The sequence below is a fragment of the Protopterus annectens genome, chromosome 14.part0 (genome assembly GCF_019279795.1).
Source record: "Protopterus annectens isolate FY-2018-M chromosome 14.part0, PAN1.0, whole genome shotgun sequence".
NCBI classification, from domain to species: Eukaryota; Metazoa; Chordata; order Ceratodontiformes; family Protopteridae; genus Protopterus; species Protopterus annectens.
This window is the reverse complement of record NC_056748.1, coordinates 320,960,805-320,983,324: the sequence shown is the minus strand read 5'-3', so window position 1 is coordinate 320,983,324 and position 22,520 is coordinate 320,960,805. Positions and strand designations below refer to the sequence as shown.

Sequence of the window (22,520 nt, the reverse complement as noted above, 5' to 3'; positions counted from 1 at the left end):
CATAGCAAACTATTAGGGGTGATAGTGGTTTATAGTCTTACATTTGGCTTGCATTTACAAAATTGAATCTTACATTTGACTTGCATTTACAAAATTGCATAAGGAAAAACTCATCAAAAACTAGGGATGCTTTACAGAGCCCAAAACTGCCTCACCGACACAACTAAAACTATATTTGCCACTACTTATTTCCTCCCCTTACTAACTTCCAGACTTCATAAAAATTAAAACTTGAACAATGCTATAACAGAGTTGCTGAATTTGGAGCACACACCCTTTTCAGAACCCACCACTATATAACACTGAAAAGCTTAAATTGGTTAGAACTGCCACAGCAACATACACAACTTTTTACTATCTATAAAATTATCCAGCCTGTCACGTGCCTGTCCAGCACTAGAAAACATTCTACACAACTATGTTCTCAGTAGGTCATTGAGATCCAGTGATCAAATCTGTCTACAAACCTAGCAAATTTGCTGGGCATTGTCTGCACTCGTACAAGGTTGCTAAGGCCGGAAACTGCTTACCTCTATCAGTGCCGGTTTTAGCGTTTTTGGGGCCCTCAGCAAATGTCAAGTTGGGGGGCCTCCTCAGCAATTCAGTTCCAGTCTATGTATCACCTGTCATTGCCACCCCTCTTAAGCATACTGTTTGTTTATGCTGTAAAGTTTTAGGAGGAGTAGTACAGACATAATGACCTGTAGCTGCAATGCTCTTACATTCTGATAGGCTTGTGTACCACACTATGTTGGCCCATCTCACAAAAGGACATTTACAGTTACTGACATTTAGTTGCAACAGTGACGCATTACATCTCCAAAAGACAGTCACTTCCTGTTCATCCATCTGGTTCAAATGGCCAAAGTCATGTATTTTAAGTGACTGCTCTCATACATATACATAACATAACCACCTCACTTCTCATCCCCGCCACCCAAAGACAGCAGTCTGTATACATGCCTGATGTGTTATTGTGAGGAAAGTGAAAAAAATAATGATTACATTAATGTATTCCACTTTGTCACTCCTATACAGTGCACTGCCCCCACACAAGCTATAGTAACCTTTTTTGTATACATCTGAAGTTTGTGAAAAAAGGTAAAAGAAGCAATGACCACACTTTGTCCAGCCGAAACCCAAGTTATAATGAATTCCTGTGCATACCTGCAAGGTTTGACTGTAATGAAAATTAATGACCACACAATCCCCAGTCCATCTCACATAACCTGCAGCAACCTCTGGTACATACGTCGGAGCAGGCTAGTTTTAGAATGAGTGTGGGTGAGGGCAGATGCTGCCACTAAGTCCATGTCAAAATCGGGGTGTGAGGGCCACCGGACTCTTAGACTATCAAAGTGTTTGAATGCTCTGTGATATACTTTATGCCTTATACAAGTAAATATAATTACTTGTCAACTGCATGTTTTACTGCTGCCAAGAGGAGGGGTAGAGTTGGCAAAAGGGCTAAGGACTTTACCTAACAAAGTACAGGGTTTAATTCTGATATCTGATTATTGGCTAGGATTGTAATAGTCTAGAAACTGATAACTTAGTATTTACCTATGAACCTATAAGAGTAATGTAGGTTTCCCAGCATTATTGTGTATGCACAGATGAAAATTGGTGCTATTTTTACACACGTGTTTATGCGCGCGCACACACACACACACACACACACACACACACACACACACACACACACACACACACACACTGCACATTCACCCTCAGGGAAATGGGAGGAATTCCATTTAACCTGCTGCATGATTTTGAGGTGCTGGGATTAACCAAAGCACATAAATAGACACTTGTATAGACACGGGAAGGCATGCAGACTCCACATAGCCAAGAACTCAACCAGTGCAAAGCACTATGAGATTGCAGTGCTACTCACTGCACCATAGTGGCAATGAACAGTTGCTTTCACACATCCTCTTCCTGCTAATAGATAGCTGTTCATTTACGTGTAAGGTCTATGTTTGTAATGACAAGTGTAAGAAAATATGACCAGCTTGTTACTTTAAAGTACACTGCAAACACACACAAGCATAATAGCAGTGCTGGTAATGTCTATGTTAGAATGTGAAATGCATCATAGCCGGCTTGTCACTCTTACACTGTAAAACACACGCACACACACACACACACACACACACACACACACACACACACACACACACACACACATCATTGCAATACTAGGTTTGCACTTATTCAGCAAATAGCAGTATATTGTGCAATACTGGTACTGCTATGCCAGATCAGTAGCTGTTTTTTTAGCAGTCATCAGACAGTGGTAAGTCACTTTTATTTACTTCATTGAGGAGTAATATGTATACTTGCCACTGTCCCTGACTTTGCTGATTTTTGCCTCATGATTTAGCTCTCTTCCCCATAAAAAAAGTTTGATTTGCAGGTAAATAATTTATTATTACAGACAGGGTAACCATTTGAAAGGCTGGACCCTTGAGATTGAGTCCTGAAATATGAAGTTTGAATGGCCAAAAAAAGCAGACTTAGTATACATATACCAAGTCTCATATGCCCTTTTCCAGGAATGTTTCCTTTTCTCTGATGTATGGTATGTCATTAGTATATCAACCTGATCTGTACAGATCCATGTGCTGAAAATGTATTTGTGAGCTCTGCTTGTGTTAATTGTGTTAAAATATATCAACAGTGTACCCTGCTGAAATGAAAAGAAATGTGTATGTATAATGGTAACTGAATTAAATGTATAAGTTTCAGTAGAGGACACGGGCACAGCAATGGTTAACCAACTGACTTATTTTAAGAAGAATAAGGGAATTGTAAATGATCTGTTAAATCATTAAATGTAACCCCACAGTGCTGAGTAGGCCCAGAGCCGGTAGGTCTGGGTGCAGCCATTATCTGTCAGCTTTTGTAAAGAAGAGTGAAAGCATTGTAAATGTTTCTGCAACAGGCACTGCCATAAAACCTCTAAATGCGTATTGTAGCAGTCTACTGAAGTCCTGTCTCAAACTTCAAAAGGAGATATTGTGGAAACCTAGAGTCAGGTGACCAGATGAGGTCATTCTGCAAGTCATCTTGGATATTATGACTCTGACATTGTCCATGTTGATGTGAATGACTTGAGATGTACTTCCCTGGACTATATGAAGAGAGACATGATTGAGCTCTCAGTGTGTGTCCCAGGCTGATATTACCATAGCCCTAAGCAGCATCCTACCTTCACCAAGAATGATACCACAATACCAACAAAAAGTAATTGACTTCAATAATTGACTTAATTTCTGGTGCCTTTCCAAGGGGATCCAGTATCTGTCTGCCTGGGAAGACATGGTTGACGGGCCTCAATGCCTTGCCAGAGATGGCCTCCACCTGTCACCCCTGTAATTCTGGATCCTGGTCAAGGCTGTTGCCTACCCATTGTGCCTTTTTTAGGCTACATCCCTAAGGGAAATCTTTCAACATAAAAGATCTGTCAAAAAGCAAACTGAAGGTCGTGCTGCTTAATGTTAGTAGCCTTAACCTGAAAATGCATTCACTGGAGGGTCTCCTTGCACTGGAAGATGCCGATGTCTGTGCAGTCATGGAAACTTGGTTCAGGGCTGCAGAGAGCACCCCTGCCTTACCAGGCTATAGCTCATTCCACACATTCCGACCCCAGAATGAAGTCGGGAAGACTAAGGGTGGTGGAGTCTCTATCTTTATTAAGGACAGGCATATCTCCAGACTGGTTTGCCAGCACGACGTACTGGAATTACTCCAGGTGTAACTAACAGTTGGCAAGACACCCATCCAAGTTATAGTCTGCTATAGCCCCCCCCCCACGACTCAGGGCACTCACTTCACCTACCTGGACCTACTTGATTCCATCAAGGTACCTCCTAAGACCTTGGTCCTTGGTGACTTCAACTACCTCACCATACACTGGGTGAACTATTCCCGTACTAGAGCGATCACCCAACTGTTCATTGACTTTATCAGTTGTAACGCACTAGACCAGCTTGTCTCATCCCCCACAAGGGGAGTTAACATTCTGGACTTGGTTCTCACCAACATGGGTGACTGCTGCACCACTCCCATAGTATGTTCTTCCCAGGTAAGATCAGATCATTGATCTGCCTCATTCGAAGTTTCAATCCCACCCCCACAGCCGTAACCAAGCTAAATACCTTCTCAAAAGCTGACAGCCTTCTAAAGGAGGGTATTAGTAGCTTCACCCCCCCCCCCAGAGGATGCAGACAACTATGTTGAACAGTACGCCGGTGCGGTATATAAGCACCTATATAACTGCATGTACTCATTCATACCCAACAGAAGTAAAACATGCTCCTCAAGGAAACACAAACCTGTTTGGTGGACATCCTCTATCAACAGGCTTTACAACAAAATGAAGAAACTGTTGCCCAAGGGTAAAAAGGGACAAATTCCAAATTGGAAAAACTCTCTCCTCAGCCTCAACAAGCAAATTAGATCAGTAGCGAAAACCTCCAAAGCCAGTTTTGAATTGAAATTAACCACTGAAACAAAGGGAAACCACAAAGCCTTCTTCAGTTACATCAGAAGCCTCCATAGCAAAGCCTAGGTTTGTTCTGAATTATTACTTAACAGTACCACTTATACTGATCAACACTTGTCCTATGCGGACAGGCTGAGATCACTACCACTCCGCTCAGTATTGTACAGATAGCTCAGAGGTGATCTGTGTCTCGCCTACAAGGCAATATCGGACCATGCACTACTAGAGATGCTCCATATCCGTAAGTCTTAACTCCTCACGCATCACCCGCTCAAAAGGCCTAAATCTAATATGCAGCATCAACAAAACCTGCTGGAGAGACAGGTTTGTCTCCCAGAGGTTGCCCTCTCTGTGGAATAGGCTTCCCATACATGTCAGACTACCTTGATGACCCTCTTCAAGTGCAGCCTTGATGAGTGGATGGGAAACTTTAGATTTGTCCCAGGGGTTCCACCTGTGTCCCTCATTGACAGGGGCAACAGGTGCTGGCTGAGATTTCTTTTTTGGGGATAAACTCTTGGCTAGGCTTGTAAGGGCCCCAGGGCCATTAGCCTAGAAACCTCCTATGGTATTATGAAACAAGTTTTATCTGGTAAATAAACCTGCAATTGCAATTTTAACCACTGCGTGTCACAAGCATTTATGGTATGTTTAGATTGAAGTCTCTTAACTTTAAGATTGATTATAATGGACAATTGTTTCATATGTTGTAACTGGTAAACTCCCTTTTTTACATCTATAATGTGTGTATCTTGAAGCATAATTACCATATTCTGTAATAACTTGTTTCTGTAAATCTTCAGCTAAATTTGTTACTAATAATCCTTTCTATTTATCTTTTTAATTTCTATGTGTTGTAATAGATGTGTGCTTCTTACATTTGTCCTAAATGTCCTGTAAATATCTATGTGCTATAATAGAAGTATGTTTACTAAAACCTATGATTTCCGTATTTCAGAACTGTAACTTTGCATACCCTGTCAGTGTTTTTTTAACTTTCTGTCTAATGTACAATAATATAGGGTGCACTGTATTTTGTAAATTCATTAACAAATTAATCCTGACCTGTCATGCCTTGAGTATATTAAATAACTATTACTTATTCTTTAGATAACATATCTTAATAAGCCTGTTACATATAATTTTGTCACTTCATCCTTTCTTATGACTAATGTGAAGTGTGATGTAAACTGTCAAGTAATGCTGTTAGAAATATATAACTGAGTATGAATGTCTTATGCTGAAAGTGGAATCTTCACTAAAGTGATACATATTTATACTGAACATCTAAAATAGCTGTTGTATGTTATATTCTGAAAACTAAATTAATACTAAAGGAATACTTTTTCTGCCAGTGTTACCTGACCACAGATAAAAATATAAACTGAAATATGGTAAATGTTATATTCTGGAAACTAAGCCATCGCTAGAGGACTTTTTTTTCTGCCAGTATCATTTGAATAGATAAAAAAGCGTAAACCAAAATCTGGTAAATGTTATTCTGGAAAATAAACTGTTATTAAAGGAATACTTTTTTTCTGTCAGTATCATTTGAACACAGATGAAGCATAAACTGAAAACTAGCACTGTTATATGATTTTCTGAAAACATAAAAATATTTGCTTACTTGTTTTATCTCATATCTGCATAAATGCACATATATTGTATACACATATAACTTTAAATGTTTTAGATAACTGAAACAAGTTTAAGTTGAAAAACTAGTACTGCTGTACAATTGTTGAAAAAAATACACATTTCCATACTTACTTTAAATCTTATCTGCATAAATACACATCTATTGTATAAACATTTTAAATTTAAATAATTTAGATAACTGGAACACATTTAAACAAACATTGAAGACTTGTCTTTCTGTAGATATTTGAGTTGTGCACCACAGCTCTTGCCAACTTTAAGCTTGCTCTGCATTGTTCCAGTCACTGCTAAGGTATTGGAAGGGCCACTTTAGAGTCTTAATGTCCTTGTTCCTTTTACACTTAGGCCTTCCAAGACTCCCCTTTCCCATCTCCTGTGCAAGGCTGGGTGGCTGAAGTCATATTTTCTTGACTGTGTTTAAATATGCATTCTGGAAAATCAACATAGAAATTATTTAAATATCCAAAACTGATGGTGTCTTTTGTAGTAATATCTTTAAAGCACAAAAAAGCAGCATCAGGTCCTTAAAATAACATTTGCTGCTTTAACAATTGTAAACTGATAGAATTGCTTGTTGACATGACTTTATTTACATTTTTCTGCACAAAGTAAACATGCTGCTAATAAGCTCTCTTAAGTCTTTAAGCAAACTGATAATGTACTATAGTGAACTAGACCAATGTTACTAATAAATACATTTTTGCAAGTCTGAAACTAAACTGATGATGTACTACAGTGAAATGTAAAGGCTGTTCGTTCATTATTAAATGTAACAGAAATGCCAGTGGCATTCTTTTTCCCTGTTATAACCTCAAATTAAACTAAAGTAGTAATCTGACACTAATATTTCCACAATTTTTGCATTTCAGCACCTTTATAAAATTAATTTTAACTGTTGGACTTTGTGTTTACTCTTTGACCCTCAGGTCATAATTTACAAAAGAATTAGTGTTGTTTTAGTTCTTGGCTTTGCAGTTGCCTGCCTCTACTATAAATTTGATCTGGGACACCCCTCCCAGTCTGGTGTTCAGTCTACTTAATACAGAGAGAACATTTGAAAAGGCCAACCCACTTAGGTTCTTAACCTTGAATTTTTCTTCTGCTCCTCCTTCCTCCCTCTCTCCTTGCACTTTACTCAAAGAAAATTGCACTTTATTTTGCTTTTGCCTCTTCTTAAAAATACTCAATTGTATTTATTCTGCTGCATTCATTACTGCTTGGTAGTAGCCTGATTAAATTGTAACTGTTAATTCTAAGCCTTTTGGTTTAAGCACTTGGGCTTCGGACCAGTTGTTTTACATTAAGAAGGCTTGTGGTCTGCATTGTTGTAGCATGACAGGTAGCTCACATCCTTGAAACTTGGCAATTGCTGATTGAAGGCTCAGTGTCTGTTATTCTAAAAGTGCATTAGTTCTGGTTTAAGGACTTGGGCTTTAGGCCAGTTATTTACATTAAGAAGGTTTGTGGTCTGCACTCTTGTGGGAGGAGAGGCTAGATTCTAACCTTCTGAGCTGGGAATTTCTGGTTAAAGGATTATTGTGCCTGCTTATTTGAACCTTTTCTTTCTGAAATTGGTGCAGCTTGTTTGCTGTAGCATAGACTAGATTCAGGCATGCTGAATCTAGGTTTGTTTGTATAACTTGAGCACTAATCCAGGCCATCATTTTTGGAGAAGGTTTCCCCTGTACCCTAGTGGCAGGAGTGTGCAGTTAGAACTTGTCTGATTGAAGACTGCTGGATCCAGGGCTCAGTTTTGAGCTTTTTTACTGGTTAATTGGGTAATTTGTTTAAATCAGTTTGCTTGTTTTCTGTTGTTGTTTAAAAAAATCGCACTGTATTCATCTGTTTTTACTGTATTTGTGTGTCTTCCTACTTTATTGCATTTATTCTGCTGCATTTATTACTGCTTGTTAGTAGCCTGATTAAATTGTAACTGTTATTCTAAGCCTTTGGTTGAAGCACTTGGGCTTCGGGCCAATTATTTTGCATTAAGAAGGTGTGGTCTGCAGTCTTGTGGGAGGAGAGGGTAGATTCTGTTGTTCTGAGCTGGGAGTTTCTAGTTAAAGGCTTATTGTGCCTGCTTATTTGAACTGTTTCTTTCTGAAATTGGTACGCCTTGTTCACTGTAGCATAGACTAAATTCAGACCTGCTGAGTCTAGCTTTGTTTGAATAACTTGGGCACTAATCCAGACCATTTTTTTTTTTTGAGAAGGTTCCCTTGCACACTAGTGGCAGGAGTGTGCAGTTAGAACTTGTCTGATCGAAGACTACTTGAGCGGGGCTCATTTTTTAGCTTTTTATCAGTCAATTGGTTAATTTGTTTAGGTCAGTTGCTCATTTGCTACTGTTATATTAAAAAAATAAAATACACTTTGTGCATCGCCGCTTAGCTAGGGTTAAACTACTCCCGGTGCCATAATGTCTGCTCTTCAAATTTTCCCTTAGAACTAGCCAGTTTTTTTAGTTTTAGCACTCAAATCTGTTTCTTTGAGCTTAGGACTTGTTCAGAACTAGTTGTAAGCACTAAATGAACTACAAATTACTACAGCACTCAACTTTCCTCACATGTCTAGAAGAAAACAGTTTTTAGTACTTAGACATGGCTGAATAAGTGCGTATTATTTAAGGGTCAGCTCCCGGTGTTTTCTCTTGTCTACCTGATGAATCTGGGGATCTTGGGGCAATGCAGCAATTGCCTCATGTACACGGACAGCACTCACCTCCTACCACCAAATACTACAACCTGTGAGAGATGCACTTATATAGCCAAACTGGAAGCAAAGTTCTCTTCACCCAAGACTGGACTAGACAGTCAAGAGGAGAAGTTAAACACTTGCACCACATCACACTCATCACAGAGTCCCTCAAAACCTACACCACCAAAACACACACATAGCAATACAAAACACACACCTACATTTGCGGAGGCTCTCAGTAAAAATCTGCTCAAGCAACAGAGACCTCCAAAACAGAAACACAAGCAACCTCCACCCCCAACACAACCCAAATGACAGCCCACAAACTCATTGTGCTACTCAACCACAGCCCATAAGGCATAACAACGTACCCAACACTCTAGTCATAGGTGACTCTATAGTCAGGCACACTGATGTTAAACTCACCAGGCTAAACAAGAAGAAAGTTACGGTCAGCTGCCTGTCTGGTACCAGGATCTGCCACATAATGCACACAGTGAGGTCACTCCACAACGAGTACAAATATGACTCTGTCATTGTCCATGTTGGAGTGAATGACCTGAGACGTACCTCCCTGGACTGCATGAAAAGAGAGATAGAGGAGCTCTCCGATCCTGTAGCCTAGGCAGGTATGACCCTAGCCCTGAGTAGCAGCCTGCCATCACCCAGAATTATACCACAGTACAAGGAAAAAAATGATCGACCTCAACAATTGGCTAAGCTTCTGATGTCATTCTAAGGGGATCCAGTATCTGCCTGCCTGGGATGACATGATCGGCATACCACAATGCTTTGCCAGAGATGGCCTGCACCTGTCACCCTTCGGATTCCGGATATTGGCAAAGGCTCTTGCCACCCCTATAGTGCCTTTCTTAGGCAAGGTTCAAATGACAAATTCATCACTGTAATAGGTACAAGCAAGCAAAATCTGAGGGTAATGCTACTCCATGCTAGAAGTCTAAACCTCAAAATGCATTCACTTGAGACACTCCTTAAAATGGAGGACATCGACATCTATGCAGTGACAGAGACCTGGTTCAAGGCTCCAGAGAACACCCCTGCATTACCAGACTATAATTCATACCACACCTTTCAGCCACCTAACCTGGACCGAAACACTAAAGACGGAGGTGTGTCCATATTCATTAAGGATATCCACAACTCCAGGCTAGTTGCTCAGCATAATGCATCTGAGATTATCCAAGTGCAACTAACTCTGGGCAAGACTGCAATCCAAATTGTAACTTGCTACAGATCCCCCACCATACCCCAAGATTCCCACTCCTCATTTCTTGATACACTGGAAAATATAGAGGTACAACCCAACACCCTAATAATGGGCGATTTCAACTACCCCACCATTAACCGGGAAAACTACTCATGTACCAACTCTTTTGCTCAACATTTTCTAGAATTCATAAATTCCATCGCCATGGATCAACTTATCTACACCTCCACCAAGGCAGCAGTATCCTAGATCTGGTCATTACCAACATGGGCGACCGGTGTTCCACACCAGAGGTCAATTCCTCGTTGGTCAGGTCCGACCACAAGCTAATCACCCTAGACATCCACATCCTGCCTCCACCCCCAATTAGGGAAACCACCGTAAAACATTTCTCCAAAGCCAACTTCACGCTTTTCAAGACAAAAGTGACAAACTTCACGACACCCATGCAGACGGACAATAGAGGTAAGACTGCTGAATCCTACACAAATGCACTTTATAAGCACTTACACAAGTGCATGGATCATGCTATCCCTAACAGAACCAAGATGCTATCCTCCAAAAAAAGGAAGCCAATCTGGTGGTCCCCTGCCATAAACAAACTCTATAACAGAAAAAAGAAACTGTTGTGCAAAAGAGTAAATCCCATGATTGGAGGAACTCCCTGGTCAGCCTCAGTAAGAAGCTGAGATCCCTCATAAAATCCTCCAAAGCTAGTTACAAAAACAAAATCACCACTGATTCTAAAGACATCCACAAAGTATTCTATAGCTAACACTCAGAACTGCTTTGAGTTACAGCACAGTGGCACTAAATATACAGAACCAACTGACATTGCCAACATCCTGGCAGATAGCTTCAGTGCTAACTGTATCCCCCTCTCTATACCGGAAGAGTGCAAAGTTCCTGTAATCACGGCTGCACAGGTAAAAACCACACTCTCCAACGCAAGAACACAGCATCCATGGGACCTGCCAACATCCCAGGCTACGTTCTACACGAACTACAGAATGAACTGGCACACCCCACCTATGCACCATGTTCAATCATAGTCTCACTTCAGGCTTTGTGCCCACTGAATGGCGCACACCGACGGTTATCCCACTCCACAAAGGGGGAGCCACCACGAACCCTGGGAACTGCCACCCCATTAGCCAAATGAGCCTGGTCTGCAAGGCCATGGAATGTATTATCATGAAACTTGTAAACAGACATTGCTAATCTCCAAACTCTGGACCCCACCCAGTTCTGGTTTGTAAAAGGCAGATCATGTCTCCTAAACCTGATAGACTTCTTTGAAGCAGTCACCAAAGCTGTAGACGAGGGTAAGGTGGTTCACACAGCCTATCTAGATCTCGCCAAGGTCACCATCCCCCACTCTGGAATTATAGATAAACTCGTTAACCTATTTATAAATCCCTATGTCACAAGATAGGTTGCCAACTGGCTCACTGACAAAACCCACACTGTGAAAGTAGCAGACTCCAAATCTGACTTCAGACCAGTGACAAGTGGAGTACTACAGGGTTCAGTCCTGGGTCCTCTCCTGTTTGGTATCTACTTCTCTGAAGTACAGGCTAACACAAAAGGCCTTTGCCTAATGAAGTTCGCAGATGACTGCAAACTAGGAGCCATAAATGAAACTCTTAATGATGTGGACATGCTACAAAAGGGCCTCACTGAGACAGATTCCTGGTGTCAAAGTCATGGCCTCAAGCTCAAAGCCAGAAAGAGCATTGTTATCCCCTTTGGTAAAAACTCTGTACCCATGAGCTACCACATAAGTGGTAGTCTACTTAACACCGAAAGTGTGATAAGAGACCTTGGGACACAAGTGGACAGTAGTCTCTCCTTTGATAATCACATCGCCACAGTAATCAGGAAATCCTATGTGGCACACCTTATCACAAAAGGTCTCTCATTCAGGAAAAAAGAGGTCATTGTTCCCCTCTACTCATCACGCATTAGACCCATTATAAAGTACAACGCCTCTTTTGGTATGTACCTCACAAGACATCTACAAGAACTGGAAAGGCCACAGAAATACCTCACAAAGAGGATTACTGGCCTCAAACAGATGCCCTATGCAGACCGTCTCAAAAAACTCCAACTTTACTCCATCACAAATCACCAACTCAGAGGCGATCTCTGCCTAACATACAAAGCTATGTCAAACCCAGAGCTGTTGGACATGCTCCACTTAAAGAAATCCCAATCCCTCTGAGCTACACGCTCTAGGGACCTAAACCTGATCACCACAATAAACAGAACATGCTGGAGGGATAGATTCCTGTCCCAGAGACTTCCCATAGTCTTGAACAAACTACCTATGTATTAGCAAGCAAAGCTCCTCATTAGCATTCTTCAAAAAAATCTTGATGATTGGATGGGAAATAAGAAATTCACCCCTGGGATCACTTCTGTGGCTCTGCTCGACAGCGGCACAGGAAAATAATTTTCTTGGGTGGCGAAAACCAGGGTACCTTTTTGGCTGGGTTTATATTAGCTCTAGGGCCAATAGCCTAGTACTTGCTTATGAACCTATGATCACTCTTTTTTTTTTTTTTACATACAGCTGTTTCCTAACCTGACGTCATTTAATTCTTTCAGTACTACCAATTGCTGCAAGGATTTAGCATTGCTGTCTACAGTTTTCTTGACTATTACTGCATAAAACTGTCACTAATAATAATAAACTGATCTTTACCATATTGTTTAATGGCATATAGTACTGTCTTTAATCCAGCTGGCAAAGCTGGCCTGTAATCTGATAACTCAGTTACGTAAGTCTATGCCTCTGTTGTGCTTGGTAAACTGCAATTTCTGCATGACGTATATAAAATCTCAAACTTTTTATATATATACATTTATTACTGGAGTTGAACTGATTTAATTCAAGAACTTTGCTTTTCTGTGAATACAGTTATGTGAATTTTCTTCTACATGAGATTTGAACCTGTGGTTTTAATGAAGCATAATATTTATGCTGCACTCTTTTCTTGCATGGGATCTGAACTTTTGTCAGTAGTATCACTTTTAAAATATGACGCTGACTTGAACTTGAAATTCTACATTTTGTAAACTAGCAAAACATCATTTAATGTCTGTAAACGCTTTTCTGTCTCTGTATCAAGATATTATTTAGGCATTGCAACACTTTACTACCATAATTTGAATGTCTTAATGTCTGCTAAACAAGACAATATCACACAAAAATGTATTTGCCAGATCTGTAACTGTAAACCCATTATTCTGCAAATTTACTTGATTGTCTTTTCTGGTAGACCATTTTCTGGTAGACCATACGCACTAGCCTGAACTGTTACCTTTTTTTCTTTCTGGCCACTCCTTTTTTTATTTTATTTTCCTGTCTTGTACTTTTAAATGATAAATGATTTTATGACTGTACTTACACATTAACAACTAATGACCTTCTGTGACATTGTGCTGATGCTAATAAATATTTGAATTGGAAATTAAGCTAACAGCTTTGTATGCATATTTATCCAGCTGTTTCATGTTTTGTCTAAAGCGATGTTTTTTAATGACATACAGATTTGTTAATACACAGACTTGGAGGAAGGATGATTGTTAGAGGCTGAAGTGCAGCATATTGAGAGAACAGCAGCAAAATAAGCTTGGAAGTACTGCTGAAGGTAAGGAGAAGTAGCACAGAGTTGAACCAGAAGAAAGATAATCATAGATTAAACTCAAATGGAAGGAAGTGAATTAGATTAGATAGTCACTAGTAGTGGAAGGAATTAAATTCAGAGATAGTATTCAGTAGTCAGAGAAAATATAATATATTGCCTTCTGCCTACTAACAGTGATTCGGAGACATAACAGGAGTATACAGCTACTGAACAACGAATGTACAGCATGCGTTAAATGTTTATATATAAAATTCTTCGGTTGTAGTCTAACTCATTGCATATGCTGTTCGTAATCCACTAGGCAACATATATTTTTTTTGCTGTCCAAACAAAAACAAGTTAACAGACTATCAGAGTATGACAGTAAATCCCCACAAAAATAGAATAAATATATTGGTATAGCTTTGTATTGTATAATAAAATTACATTTAGTTGATCCCTAAAATTTTTTGTGAAGTTATATAAGTATAGTACACCTGCTACAGGCAGAAGCATGAGTTAAAGGTTGCAAAAAAAAAAAAACACTTGCAGTATTCATGACTGTAAGATGAAAGTATTTCCTAGGCTAAGTGAAAGATTCCTTTCAGTGATATTTAATTTTGTTAGAGTAAATGAAATATGCATTGCATGATCGTACCTTTATATTATAAACTGGGTTAAAGTTAGCAGAAAGATAATTCACCATTACATAGATAAGTGGTAGCCAGACATGTGAGTTCCAAATGAATTGCAGAACTGTGCTACTTGAGTACATTTTAGTGATGTTATCCCTTCCCAATTAGTGAAAGAATAGAGGGGAGCAATACTAGAGGGATGTACACTTGCATCTTGATAATGTAGCTTCATGTACCTTGGCTTTATTACTACTTTTCACAAACTGCACTCAGAGAGTTATAATACCACCCCATCTGAATCCTTAAGGTACAGTGAACCAACCAAAACCCAAGATAATGTCATGGCCATTGGTAACTTTGTTTTATGATACACAGCTACTGCACTTTCCAGACTTGGTAGAGATAGGATGATGATGAGGTGCCTCTTAGGAGCCAGAATACAACAGGTTTCTAGGACTTTCAAGTCTGTTCACTCCAGACATCCCTCTGACATTGTAGAGCGTGTGCATTTGAATGATTTGAGGCTCCCATCACTGCAGTATATGTAGAGAGAGATGATGAGTTCTTGGCATGCACTTCCAATGCTGGTATAAAGCTAGTCATGATCAACTCATTGCCTCAGTATAAACAAAATGTAATAGACTCCACCTTGTGGCTGTGCTCCTGGTGTAATTTTAGGGCAGTGGTGGCGAACCTGTGACATGCTTGTCAAAGGTGATACACCAAGACGTTTTGGGTGATACACCAGCATTCACCATACACAAGTTACCAAAGAAACTGAATGAACAGAAACACAAGAAATATGTGGCCGTGCAGTTATTTATTAAATCTCAGCAGCAAAATGTCATTAATTGATGTCTAGCAAATGAAATGCAATGTGTTCCATAGCTTTTTTTTCAGTTCAATTCAAAATTACTATTAAAAGTAGGGTAATTTTTTGGTGCACTATTTTAAGTCCAATTCTCAGTGTGCATATTGTTTTCTCTATTGTAAGTCACTGATTTTTCTTTTACTTTTATAATACATAGCAACACATGATTGGACTGTATGTTTTTAAATAAATGAATATGTAAGAAATAGTTTCTCTTTTGTTCGGGGGGGGGGGGGTGACACTCCAGCAGAGTCCGGCATTTTCCGAATTTTTGACACACTGAGCCCAAAAGGTTCGCCGTCACTGTTCTAGGGGAATCCAGTATGTGTCAGCCTGGAAAGAGTTAGTGGACTGTCCTTACCTGGTTTACAAGTAGTGACCTATTCAGTGCTGTCATGTATTGTTAAAGACTTTATCTATCCCCATAGTACTTCTAACCCATGATTTGACATATTTTGGCAGGTAGCTTTGGGTCACATGATGTTTCTGAAGATGCTAATGTATAATATAGTAGGTTAGTGTTGTTGCACCCCTTTGACTATACTTCTGCATTAGCTAGCAAGACAAAGGTAGATGTTTTTCTTGTTTCACTGTTGCAGTCCTCACATACGGTTTATCTGGCTCCCGGTAGCCCTCAGTCAGCCTGAATACCAGAATCCTGGGTATATGACGTCGGCTGCCGCTGGTTGTAAAACTGATGTAAGTCCAGTATAAAGAGTGGCAGCCGATGCCATTTCCTCAGGCTTTCTTGCCACGGAGCCCGAAGCAGATGCAATCCGTACTAGTGCCGGTCGGCCGTTTACCTTCGTTTTGCTTTCCGACTACCAAGTTGAAGACTCCTTAAGGTAAGTACCCCGTTGGGGCTCCGCTTTTCTTGCTTTAATGAATGTCAGATAAAGTTAATAACTGTCTTGCCTGCGGAAAACAGATCCCGCACCGTGATTTCCATTCGTCTTGTATAACTTGATTGGACCTTGAGCACGATATCCCTAACTGCGATCTCTGTGCTTCCTTTAACCCACGTACCATATGTCGTAGAGCTAAGATTTTGTATAAGCATTTCGGAGTCTGGCCTAAGTTCATCGGTATGGCGTCTTCTGGTCTCCCGACTTCGGATATACCTAGGAAACCAAGGACAAGGACCGCGACAAGCCTAGGGTTAAATCTTCTGATGATGCACCGGTGAGCTTGGTCGTCAGCACAGCTGTAGTCAGTGAGGCACTTTCGCAGCCCCTGCAGTCCGCAGATTTTCAGCCGCAGGCCTCTGCCGAGACCGTTACAGAATCCTCCATGCCACAGGCTGCTTTTTCATCTTCAGACCCTCCTCCTGTCACCGCCTCAGATGGGTCCAGCGCCGCTTTCCAGGCACCGGCTTCTGATGCCTCTTCTTTTCGACATGAGACCAGAACCACCTTAGTTCAGACTTCCGCAGTTGCTAGGCCTCCTAAGTCCCTCCGTATTACTAGTAAACCTTCCAGCCGCAAACCTACTCACAAGCAGGCATTGGCCTCCCCTCCTGTATCTCAGTCCCAGCTGGTGATTTTCTTTCCCTGATCACGGGCTCTCATCCCTTCCTTCAAAGAGGGCTAGGGAATTATCTCCTGATGTTTTATCTGTCTCAGATTCTGAAATTTCCATTTGTCTGCTGCTGAAAAAGGAAATTCTCAACTTTTTTCTGGCTTTCAGGATTCTGATGCTGAGGACTCTATCCCTTCTACCTCCCCTCCAGAAGATTTTTCCTTTGGGGATACTGTGAATTCTCTTAGGGAGCATTTTAAATAGGAATGTCAGGATTTTCCTCAGTCTAAGAAAAGAATCAGGGAATTTTTGGATTTGCCACAGCATAAGCCTCTGGCTGTACCTCCAATTTTGGAAGTTGTGGATGATGTTTTCATGGAAAATTCTTTAACTCCTAATTCTGTTCCTCCTACCCCCAGAAAACCAGATAGGTATTACAGGGTTCCTGAGTCTCCTCAATTCATTTTTAAAAACCCTACTGCTGATCCAGAAATTATTTCTCAAGGCCCCAAGGGTGTTAAGGCTACTACTGCTAAAAACCCTGTGCCTTCTGATAAGGAATCTAGGGACTTGGACAGGTGGGGTAAAAAAGTCTATACCTCTGCAACTCTTGCCATTAGATCCATGAAGTGTCTTTTTCACATGATTAAGTATCAGCAGCATACCTTGGAGGCTATTAAGGCTAAACTTGGAGATATTCCTTCCATGATGGAGAACAAAGATTTGCAAGACTTACTGAATTCTGCCACTTTAATTGATAAACATTCACTTCATTGTGGTTGTGACACTTTGGAAGCTTCCTGCAGAGCAGCAGCCACTGGTTCTGTAATTAGAAGACATGCTTGGCTCAGGGAGCAACCTCTTTCTGAACAAGTTAAATCTAAATGCTGGATTTTCTTTTGCACAAGGACAATCTTTTTGATAATAAGGCTGAGGAGGTATGAAGAAGTTGGAGTTTAAGACAAAATCTAGGCAAGATGTAAAATATTTCCTTCAGGTTCAGCCTCCTCAGTTCAGTAGACATTATCCTTCCAAGAATTGGTCTTTCCCTGATCCTGGCAAGCTGGGTTGCTGTAGTTCTAGGGGTTTCAGGTCTTCCAGAGGGCAGGCTTCTGCCCCTCAAAGGTCTAAACAATGGCATTCTTCTGCTAAATCGGGGAGGTCTAAGCCAGCTTCCCAAAGCAAACATTCTCAGTGACTCCGGCCTTCTTGTGCCTACCTCTGCGGACCCTGGGTTTCCTTTGGGGAGAAGGTTGGCCAGGTCCACAGAGGTATGGTCTACCATCACAGACGACAAATGGGTGCTCAATATAGTAAACCAAGGTTACAAGTTTTACTTTCACACCTTCCCTCTTTTACAAGGGTACCCAGACATACCCAGAACTCACAGGGCAGAGGTATGAACTCAGATTTCTTCACTACTGACTATGGGGGCTATAGAGCCAGTTCATGCAAATCAGGCAGGCCTAGGCTTTTATTCAAGGCTTTTTCTGGTTCCCAAGAAAGGGGGCACCTGGCACCCTATTCTGGATCTGTCCATTCTAAACACTTTTCTGGTGATTCCCAAATTCAAGATGCCCACCCTTCAACAATTACTACCAATGCTGGAAAAGGATTCCTGGCTGGTAGCTTTGGATCTCAAGGAGGCTTATCTGCACATTCCCAGTAAGGGAGAGTTGCAGGCAGTTCCTTCTCTTCAGGGCTGGGGAGCAACACTTTAAATTATCTGCATTGCCCTTTGGCTTATCTACTGCTCCCATAGTTTTTATGAAGTACCTGGCTCCAGCCATTGCTTTTTTCAGGTAGAGAAACATTCAAATTTATCCTTACCTGGACACCTGTCTCATTCAAGCAAATTCCCCAGAACAACTACTAAAGGATTTGGATTTTGTGAAGAACATTCTCACCTCTTCGGGTTACACTTTCAACGAAAAGAAGTCAAAATTGGTTCCTTCAAGGGAGATTGTTTTCCTGGGAGCGAGTCTGAATAACAGCCACCCAGTTGATGGTATTCCTCCCTCAACAGAAGCAAGAAGATCTTTCTGCTTACTTCATGAACTTGGCAAGCATGAACCTAGCTCTCTGCAAGGCAATTCCTGCAAGCACTGGGATTCATGGCTTCATGTATTTTGATGATCCCATATGCAAGGCTGCATATGAGAAAACTTCAGTCGTACCTCAAGAATCTCTGGTGTCAACACACACAAGACTTAGACTTGATTCTTCCCTGATTTCTGTCTACAAATGGAGTTCCTCTGTTGGGCAACAGCCTGTTCTCAGAACAAGGGTCTGCCTTTCCGCCCACCACCTGCCAGCCAGACTTTCACCACAGACACTTCAGATGTTGCATGGGTGGCTCATCTGGATGGCAGGGGCATACAGGGGACTTGGAGCACACAACAGATTCATCTGCACATAAACTTAAAAGAATTGATGGCAGTGCAGCAGGCCTTGCTGGCTTTCAAGGACTTACTGTACCCTGGAACTCTGCTGATCAGGACAAACAATACCACAGTCATGTGGTACATCAACAAGCAATGGGGGACTTACTCTTACCCATTGTGCAGACAAAGCATGAGGCTATGGTCCATAAGCCACATCCATGGGCTTACATTTAATAGCCCAGTATCTTCCAGGGAGGCTAAACTCCTTGGCGGATCATTTGAGCAGACATGTTCTGGATTCTCACGAGTGGCAACTGAACAGGGACATTTTCCATTGCATCACTCATCATTGGGGCACCCCACAAGTGGATCTTTTCTCCTCGCACACCAATCATCTCCTTCCAACCTTCTGCACCAGGGAGTTTCACAACAAAGCTTGGAGGGTGGATGCGTTGTCCTTCCCATGGATGCACTTCTCAGTTTACGCATTCTCTCCTCTTCTTCCTAGAGTGCTGCTAAAGATAAGGGACAAAAGACCACAGGCTATTCTGATAACACCAGATTGGCCCAGGCAGCATTGGTGTCCCCTCCATCACAGCCTTTCCCAGGCTCAGCCTTGGCATCTTTCCCTGGTACCAGATCTGTTGGTATAGGGAGGGGGAAAGTTCCTTCATCCTCCTCTTCAAATACTGCATTTGACTGCCTGGCTAATACCTTAAATCTTTCCCAACAGGTGGTTGAAGTTCTTCATGAGGCCAGGAAGCCTAGAACAAGAAAATCCTATGCAGGTAAATGGAAGAGATTTTGCTCTTGGATGCTAGCTAAAGGAGAAGAGACTTCTCATCTTTCTCTTTCCCTCATTCTTGACTACCTAGCAGGTTTGCTTAATGGTGGACTTTCCTTTTCTTCAATCAAAATTCACGCTTCAGCAGTTTCGGCTCATTGTTCTTTTGAGCAACCAATTTTTTCTCACCCCTTGATGAAACAGTTCCTGAGGGGAGTTAGTAATCTTAGACCTCCCAGAAGAGCTCCTACTCCTGCTTGGGATCTTAATTTTGTCCTGGAAAAACTTACTCTGCCTCCCTTTGAACCAGCTACCTCTGCAGATTTGAAGTTTCTATCCTGGAAGACTGCTTTCCTTTTAGCTATTACTTCAGCTAGAGGGGTATCTGAGCTGCAAGCTTTAATGGCAGTAGAACCTTTCATTATTTTTCACTCAGATCGGGTTTCTCTGAGAACCAGTCCCTTCTTTATGCCTAAGGTAGTTTCCAGTTTAACCCTTAACCAGTGTATTCACCTGCCTACATTTTTTAACAACCCCCAAAATAAAGGGGGAAAGGATTCTGCACTCGCTTGATGTACATAGCTGAAATTTTACTTAGGACTAAATCCTTTTGAAAATCTGAACAGTTATTGGTTAGTTTTGCTCCTGGGGCTCAGGGTAAAGCTATTTCAAAACAAACCATCTCAAAATGGATTGCTCATTGTATTCACTTTTGTTACCTGCAGCATGGGAAGGTTTCCCCACAGGGGTATTAGGACCCATTCTACTAGAGCAGCCTCTACCTCTGCTGCTTTTCTGAGAGGCGTGCCTACTAAGGAAATTCTAGAAGCAGCTACTTGGTCTTCTGTCCATACTTTCACAAAGCATTACAATCTACCCTTGTTTTCTAAATCCAGGGCTGGTTTTGCCTCTGCAGATGTTCTTCATGTTTCACTGTTGCAGTCATTACATTTGGGTATTCTGCTGCCAGGTTGCCCTCAGTCGGCTTGATTAAAAGTCTTGGGTCCTCGTTGGTTGCTGTCCCTTCTTCCATGGCGTCAGGTCGTCAGGGTATAAAACATGCAGCCGGCGCCATTACATCAGTCTTTTGCCGTGCTGTAGCAGAAGCATTCACAAGTGCCGGTTGGCGACTCCTGAAATTTTTGTTTTGAGTTTCAGAACCAAAGTCTTCAACTAAAGCTAAGTACCCGCTGGAAACTTTTCTTGCTCCTTACCAATGTCAGTAAAAGTTAATAATTGCATTACTTGTGGGAAGCAAATACCTCATAAAGATTTTCATTTGTACTGTATTCCTTGCCTAGGCCCTGAACACGACGTACCTTGCTGTTGCTTTTGTGCTTTATGTAATCAGCGCACTATATGTCGTCAGTACATTTTTGCCTCTAAATATTTCGGTTCTCAGTTTAATTATCCAGAAATGACATTGGTTAGCCATCCGACTACCGGAATTCCGAAAAAACGCAAAGAAAAAGACAGAGACAGACCGTTGAGGTCCAAAACTGCCGACGATGCTTCTCCTAAGCCAGTCGCCAGTTCACCGGTACTCAGTGAGGTGCTTTTGCAGTCCCTGATACCCGCTACTTCTGATTCGCAGGCCTCTACTGAGACCCATTCGGAGTCTGGTATGCCACAAGATGCTGCAGCTATGGACCCCCGTGGATGTCTGTACCTTGGATGGGTCCAGAGCCGCTGTGCAGGCACCGGCTTCTGAGGGTGTATTCAGGCCTACAGACTTGCATATTAAACCAACTCCACCTTCAATTCTAAGGCCTAAATCTCGATCTATGTCTAAAGAAACGATGCCCAGGCCACATGTTCAGGCCCCTATGCCTAAAAAACAAATGATCAAAATGGCTGAAGATTTAATTACTGTAATCAGGGGTAGTCAACCCCCCCTCTTCTAAGAGGCCTAGGCTGAGCTTGACAATGACTCTTCTGAACAGGACTCTGTTTCTTCTGACTCTTCTAATGACCTGGATTTGTCCATACCTACTTATGAGGATTCTGATGCAGAGGATTCCATTCCCTCTGCTCCCCGAGGACTTTTCTTTTGGGGAAACTTTACATACCTTAAGGGAGCATTTCCACTGGGAAAGTCAGGAATTTTCTGAATCCAAAAAGAGGCTTAGGGATTTCCTTCTTCTTCCTCAGCATAGGCCTTTGGCTATACCTCCTGTACTAGAAATTGTTGATGTGTTTTCGGAATCCGGTATGGCCCCTGATTCCATGCTTCTGGCTCCCAGTATACCAGACAGATACTACAGGGTTCCTGAGTCCTACAAGCTCCTTTTCAAGAATCCTGTTGCAGACCCAGAAACCATTTCTCAGGAGCCCAAAGGCATTAATGCTTCTACTACTAAAAATCCTACCTCTTCTGATAGAGACTCCAGGGTGCTGGATAGATGAGGTAAAAAGGATTATACTTCTGCAACCTTGGCAATCAGAGCTTTAAACTGTCAATTTCATATGCTAAAATATCAACAGCATATCATGGGACTGCTTAAACAGAAAATGATGATTTCTGACTGTGTGGAAAATAAAGATTTACAGGATTTATTGCATTCAGCTGAACAAGTTAGAAAACGTACTTTGCAATGTGGGG

The 22,520-nt window shown here is 41.4% G+C and overlaps 1 protein-coding gene across 9 annotated transcripts in view; it reads left to right on the top strand.

Annotated features, from left to right (window-relative positions):
* The window catches only part of PLEKHA1 (pleckstrin homology domain containing A1), a 2,820,639-nt gene that overhangs the window by 732,606 nt on the left and 2,065,513 nt on the right, over positions 1-22,520 (top strand). For 8 of the 9 annotated variants that reach the window (XM_044056044.1, XM_044056048.1, XM_044056047.1 and 5 more), the window contains exon 4: positions 13,650-13,750. The exons of the other annotated variant lie outside the window; for it this stretch is intronic. The gene's annotated coding sequence lies outside the window, so the exon portion shown is untranslated. The remainder of the gene's footprint in view (positions 1-13,649; positions 13,751-22,520) is intronic. 9 annotated transcript variants of the gene reach the window in all.